Below are 6,000 nucleotides of genomic sequence, written 5' to 3'. Positions count from 1 at the left end.
TGAAGACTTTTGCAACAATAATTTCATCTTTATTTATTTTTATGTGAGAGTCCAGTGTTTTCATATTTGTTTTTGGTATTCAACGATCCATCTTTTCAACTGTTTTCTAGGTCAATATGATCTTATTCATCTCCACAGACTTTGCTAATATAATCTGATTACCTCCAATTGGAATTACCACTATATACAAATTGATTAAAGTCTATGGGGTACATTTACTAACATTCGTAATTTCCGAAAAAAGGTCAAAGTTCAATCACGAATGACATCGACAGTGTAAAACTGCAACTTTTTGAATTGATTACGATGGATTTACTAAGCTGTCGTATTCGGGTTTTTCTTTTCTTCCGATGTCGATGTCATTCGTGTTTTTTTACCTATTTTTACGGCAGTGATTAGCAAAACACTGCCGTTTTTCTTTACAATCAATCTCGGCCGGATCTGTGTGATCCGTGCTGGGGTTCATTTTTTTTTTTTTTAAATTAAACAATGTAAAATAATAACAAAAAATGCGTGGGGTCCCCCCTCCTAAGCATAACCAGCCTCGGGCTCTTTGAGCCGATCCTGGTTGCAAAAATATGGGGAAAAAATTGACAGGGGTTCCCCCATATTTAAGCAACCAGCATCGGGCTCTGCGCCTGGTCCTGGTCCCAAAAATACGGGGGACAAAAAGAGTAGGGGTCCCCCGTATTTTTAAAACCAGCACCGGGCTCCACTAGCTGGACAGATAATGCCACAGCCGGGGGTCACTTTTATATAGTGCCCTGCGGCCGTGGCATCAAAAATCCAACTAGTCACCCCTGGCCGGGGTACCCTGGGGGAGTGGGGACCCCTTCAATCAAGGGGTCCCCCCCCCAGCCACCCAAGGGCCAGGGGTGAAGCCCAAGGCTGTCCCCCCCCATCCAATGGGCTGCGGATGGGAGGGCTGATAGCCTTTGTTGTAAAATAAAAGATATTGTTTTTAGTAGCAGTACTACAAGTCCCAGCAAGCCTCCCCCGCATGCTGGTACTTGGAGAACCACAAGTACCAGCATGCGGCGGAAAAACGGGCCCGCTGGTACCTGTAGTACTACCACTAAAAAAATACCCAAAAAAACACAAGACACACACACCGTGAAAGTATAATTTTATTACATACATACACACATACATACATACTTACCTTATGTTCCCACGCAGGTCGGTCCTATTCTCCAGTAGAATCCAAGGGGTACCTGTTGAAGAAATTATACTCACGAGATCCAGGGGTCTAGGCTCCTCGGCAAATCCAGGGTTAATCCACGTACTTGAAAAAAATAAAAAAAACGGTGTCCCGACCACGAACTGAAAAGGGACCCATGTTTGCACATGGGTCACCTTTCCACGAATGCAAGAAACCCACTTTGACTTCTGTCTAAGTGGGTTTCTTCAGCCAATCAGGGAGCGCCACGTTGTAGCACTCTCCTGATCAGCTGTGTGCTGCTGTCCTCACTGACAGGCAGCACGCGGCAGTGTTACAATGTAACGCCTATGCGCTACATTGTAACCAATGCTGGGAACTTTCTGCTCAGCGGTGACGTCACTTTAGGTCAACCGCAGGGCAGAAAGTTCCCATCATTGGTTACAATGTAGCGCATAGGCGCTACATTGTAACACTGCCGCGTGCTGCCTGTCAGTGAGGACAGCAGCACACAGCTGATCAGGAGAGTGCTACAATGTGGCGCTCCCTGATTGGCTGAAGAAATCCACTTAGACAGAAGTCAAAGTGGGTTTCTTGCATTCGTGGAAAGGTGACCCATGTGCAAACATGGGTCCCCTTTCAGTTCATGGTCGGGACACCGTTTTTTTTATTTTTTTCAAGTACGTGGATTAACCCTGGATTTGCCGAGGAGCCTGGACCCCTGGATCTCGTGAGTATAATTTCTTCAACAGGTACCCCTTGGATTCTACTGGAGAAGAGGACCGACCTGCGTGGGAACATAAGGTAAGTATGTATGTATGTATGTGTGTATGTATGTAATAAAATTATACTTTCACGGTGTGTGTGTCTTGTGTTTTTTTGGGTATTTTTTTAGTGGTAGTACTACAGGTACCAGCGGGCCCGTTTTTCCGCTGCATGCTGGTACTTGTGGTTCTCCAAGTACCAGCATGCGGGGGAGGCTTGCTGGGACTTGTAGTACTGCTACTAAAAACAATATCTTTTATTTTACAACAAAGGCTATCAGCCCTCCCATCCGCAGCCCATTGGATGGGGGGGGACAGCCTCGGGCTTCACCCCTGGCCCTTGGGTGGCTGGGGGTGGGACCCCTTGATTGAAGGGGTCCCCACTCCCCCAGGGTACCCCGGCCAGGGGTGACTAGTTGGATTTTTGATGCCACGGCCGCAGGGCACTATATAAAAGTGACCCCCGGCTGTGGCATTATCTGTCCAGCTAGTGGAGCCCGGTGCTGGTTTTAAAAATACGGGGGACCCCTACTCTTTTTGTCCCCCGTATTTTTGGGACCAGGACCAGGCGCAGAGCCCGAAGCTGGTTGCTTAAATATGGGGGAACCCCTGTCAATTTTTTCCCCATATTTCTGCAACCAGGATCGGCTCAAAGAGCCCGAGGCTGGTTATGCTTAGGAGGGGGGACCCCACGCAATTTTTTTGGGAAAAATAAGCACTTTCCCACCCCTTCCCACTGATATACATGCACGGATCTCATGGATCCGTGCATGCCTATCAAATTATGAAAAATAAAAACAGGTCTGTTTTTTTTTAGCACTTTTTTACGAGTTGTAATTTTTCACGGCAGTGTTTTGTGTTTTTTTGCTTTGCACTTCTTAGTAAATGACCGAGATTCATACTTAAACAGCCGCGTTTTGACCGATGGTGTATTCATTCGTAATTTTTTACCTGAACTTGCAAAAAATTACGAATGCCCTCATCACTGCCATGATTAGTGCTTAGTAAATGACCGAGATGACACTTTGAAGAAAAAACGCCATCTCGGTCAAAATCGGGACCTTAGTAAATTTACCCCTATGTGGTACAATAACATCTAAATGTGCATTCTAGTTGATCTAGATACATCAGTTTAATTACTGTTATCACTTGGTATACCCATACATTAAATACAGAGGTGATCAGCCATAGATATGGAATTGGGACGGTTTTTGAATAGAATATTCTAATTAAGCTATACAATATTGACTCCTCCCATACTCTAATCTGAGCTGTACTTCTTTTCCATCGCTCTCTCATCTGGCTGACAGCAGTGTTGACAAGGGCCTTGCCCTTCTCAGCGTACAATTTGCCGTCACAACGGAAAGCAGAAGTGGTTCTTTCTTCCTTCTCTCTCTGTCTTATATCCAAAAGAAATGACCATTCATGCCACGATAAGACAGGTGATGGCTCTTTTTTCCAACACTCTCTCATCTGGAAAAACCTGGGGCCAATTGATCCAGTAACGAGTATCAGGCAGAGTACAGACAGCAGAAGTGGGTTCTCTCTTCCTTCACATATCATCTTTACTATTCAAGGTCGTACTATCCTGAAAGTAGCCCGATCTTATATCTCGGAAGCTGATAGGATAGACCTGGTTAGTACTTTGAAGGGGGACCACTTAGGAATACCAGGCACTGTGGATATCACCAAGATGATCACCTATTTTTCAATTTGAATAACACTGGTGGAGCAGTTCTTAGTTGCTCACTCTCACTATATTTCATATTTCACCATTCTAATTTTCACTTTATAAATTAAGATAAAGATTATAATTACATTGGACCGTACTGGTCGATATTTTAATGGAAACAGAATAAATGTTACGTTTTAGATTATTCATTATCACAACATCTCATTGTATACTGTTCTGATCGATTATTAATTACAAATAAGAGTGCTCCCAAAAAGGATTTCTTTTGTCTTTCTTTCTTTAGTCCAATAGAGAATAAGATCTAAGCAAGCAGTCACAATAAACCCATGTAATATAAGGAAAGCACTCCAATTAGCAGAGGAGCTTAATTATGAGAGGTCATATGTCCACAGATGCATCTCCATGTGATCGTACAGAATCTTCCTCCTCATTTAAGAAAGCATCCGAGTCATCTGCCGAGAAGAAATCTGTAAAGGAGGTGCCTGAGTAAATACGGAGCCTTGCAGGGTATAATAGTGAGAATTTCCTGCCGAGTTGTACCAGCTTAGAGCATATTGGGGAAAACGACTTCCGTGCTTTCGAGAGTTCCACCGAATAATCCTGAAAAATGAAAACTTTATGTGATTCCCACATGAGATTCCGGATTTTTCGGGATGCTTTCCAAATTTCTTCCTTGTGCAGGAAATTAAGGCATTTAAACAACACCACTCTGGGTCTGGCTCCCTCATAACTTCTCTGGGCACCCACTCTGTGTGCTCTCTCTATAACCATGTCCCGACAAGAATCAGTGATATTCAACAGTTCTGTGAGGGTGATACAGAGAAAGGTATACAGTGCCGCACCCCGAAGGGTTTCAGGGAGCCCCACCACCCGTAAATTCGACCTGCGGGACCTCTTTTTAAAATCATCTAGCTTGTTCCAGATCTGGTGGTGAGAGCGGGTAACATGGGCCATATCTTAGCTCAGATATGTCATGAAACATTTCTCCTGCCCTTTGTTCAGTTTGCAGGACACAGTGCGTAAGCTGAGTCAGTTGTTTATTTATATCTTCTGTCTGGGCTTTAATTAGGGGCCCCATAGCCTTACATATCGCCCCCACCATGTCATCATATGTAACAGGTACTGCAGGTGTAAAAGTACATGATCTGCGGTTCGCGCAGTTGGAGCAGATTCAATAGTTGCTGCAGGCATCACAGCCTCCACTGTCAGTGTTTCTGAAGAGGAGGAGGAGGGGGAAGACGCCACCGGTACCTCCGCGTCCAGCGCCATTTTAAGTTCCAGGCATCGCTTTTCCTTTTCCCGCTTTTGCTCTTTTTTTGAGAGCATAGCGGGGCTAAATAGCGGTCCATGGTGGGCAGGGGGCTTCCACCAGTGGCGTGGGGGAGAAGACCGGGCCATAATGGAGGTTTTACAACCTTTTAAAAGTGTTTTCCCAGCGGGCGGCAGCGGAGCTCTCTCCACACGCTGCTAGTGCATCGCAGCCGAAACCGGAAGTCCGAATTCGGAAATCAGCTATCTTAAAAGCAAGGTGTACCTTCTTCCAAATAACTCTGAGACGGGAGGTTAAGGTCAAACAAGAAGCTGGATAATGAGGAGTAAAGGAATTGGCTCTAGGGTGAAAGCCCAGGACCGAAAAGAATGGAGACTCTTTGGTGGAGGAATGGCAAGAGTTATTGTAGGCAAACTCGGCCAGAGGAAGAAAATCTGACCAATCGTTCTGAAGTTTGGCAGTATAAAGACGTAAATATTGTTTCAGTGACTGATTCACACGTTCAGTCTGCCCGTTACACTGTGGATGGTATCCAGATGTTAAACAGAGTTTTATGTTTAACAAGGCAGAAAAACGTTTCCAAATACGGGCAATAAACTGTGGTCCCCGGTCTGAGACTATATCCACAGGTAAACCATGGAGCCTGAAGACATTGCAGAGGAACAGAACTGCCAAAACTTGAGTGGAGGGTAATCGGGGAAGAGCAGTGAAGTGGGCTATTTTGCTAAAACAGTATACAACTACCCAAATCACCTGAAACCTGGATGAAAGAGGAAGATCCACCACGAAATCCATAGAAATGTGTGACCATGGCCTGAGTGGAATTGCAAGAGGCGTGAGTTGCCCGACCGACAAGGATCGGGATACTTTGTGCTTAGCACAATCTTGACAGGAAATGACAAATTCCTTAACATCCTTAGAAAGATTAGGCCACCACACCGAGCGAGAGATTAACTCCGAGGTCTTAGCAATACCTGGATGGCCAGCAACCTTACTATTATGAAACTCTGCGAGGACACTGCCTCTCAAGAACTCAGGAACGAAGAGACGATCAACAGGAGTATCACTGGGAGCCCGCTGTTGAACCTGGACGAGCTGTGTGAACAAATCCTGT

Source organism: Pseudophryne corroboree (genome assembly GCF_028390025.1).
Source record: "Pseudophryne corroboree isolate aPseCor3 chromosome 3 unlocalized genomic scaffold, aPseCor3.hap2 SUPER_3_unloc_39, whole genome shotgun sequence".
In the NCBI taxonomy this organism is placed as follows: domain Eukaryota; kingdom Metazoa; phylum Chordata; class Amphibia; order Anura; family Myobatrachidae; genus Pseudophryne; species Pseudophryne corroboree.
This window is presented reverse-complemented; position numbering follows the sequence as displayed.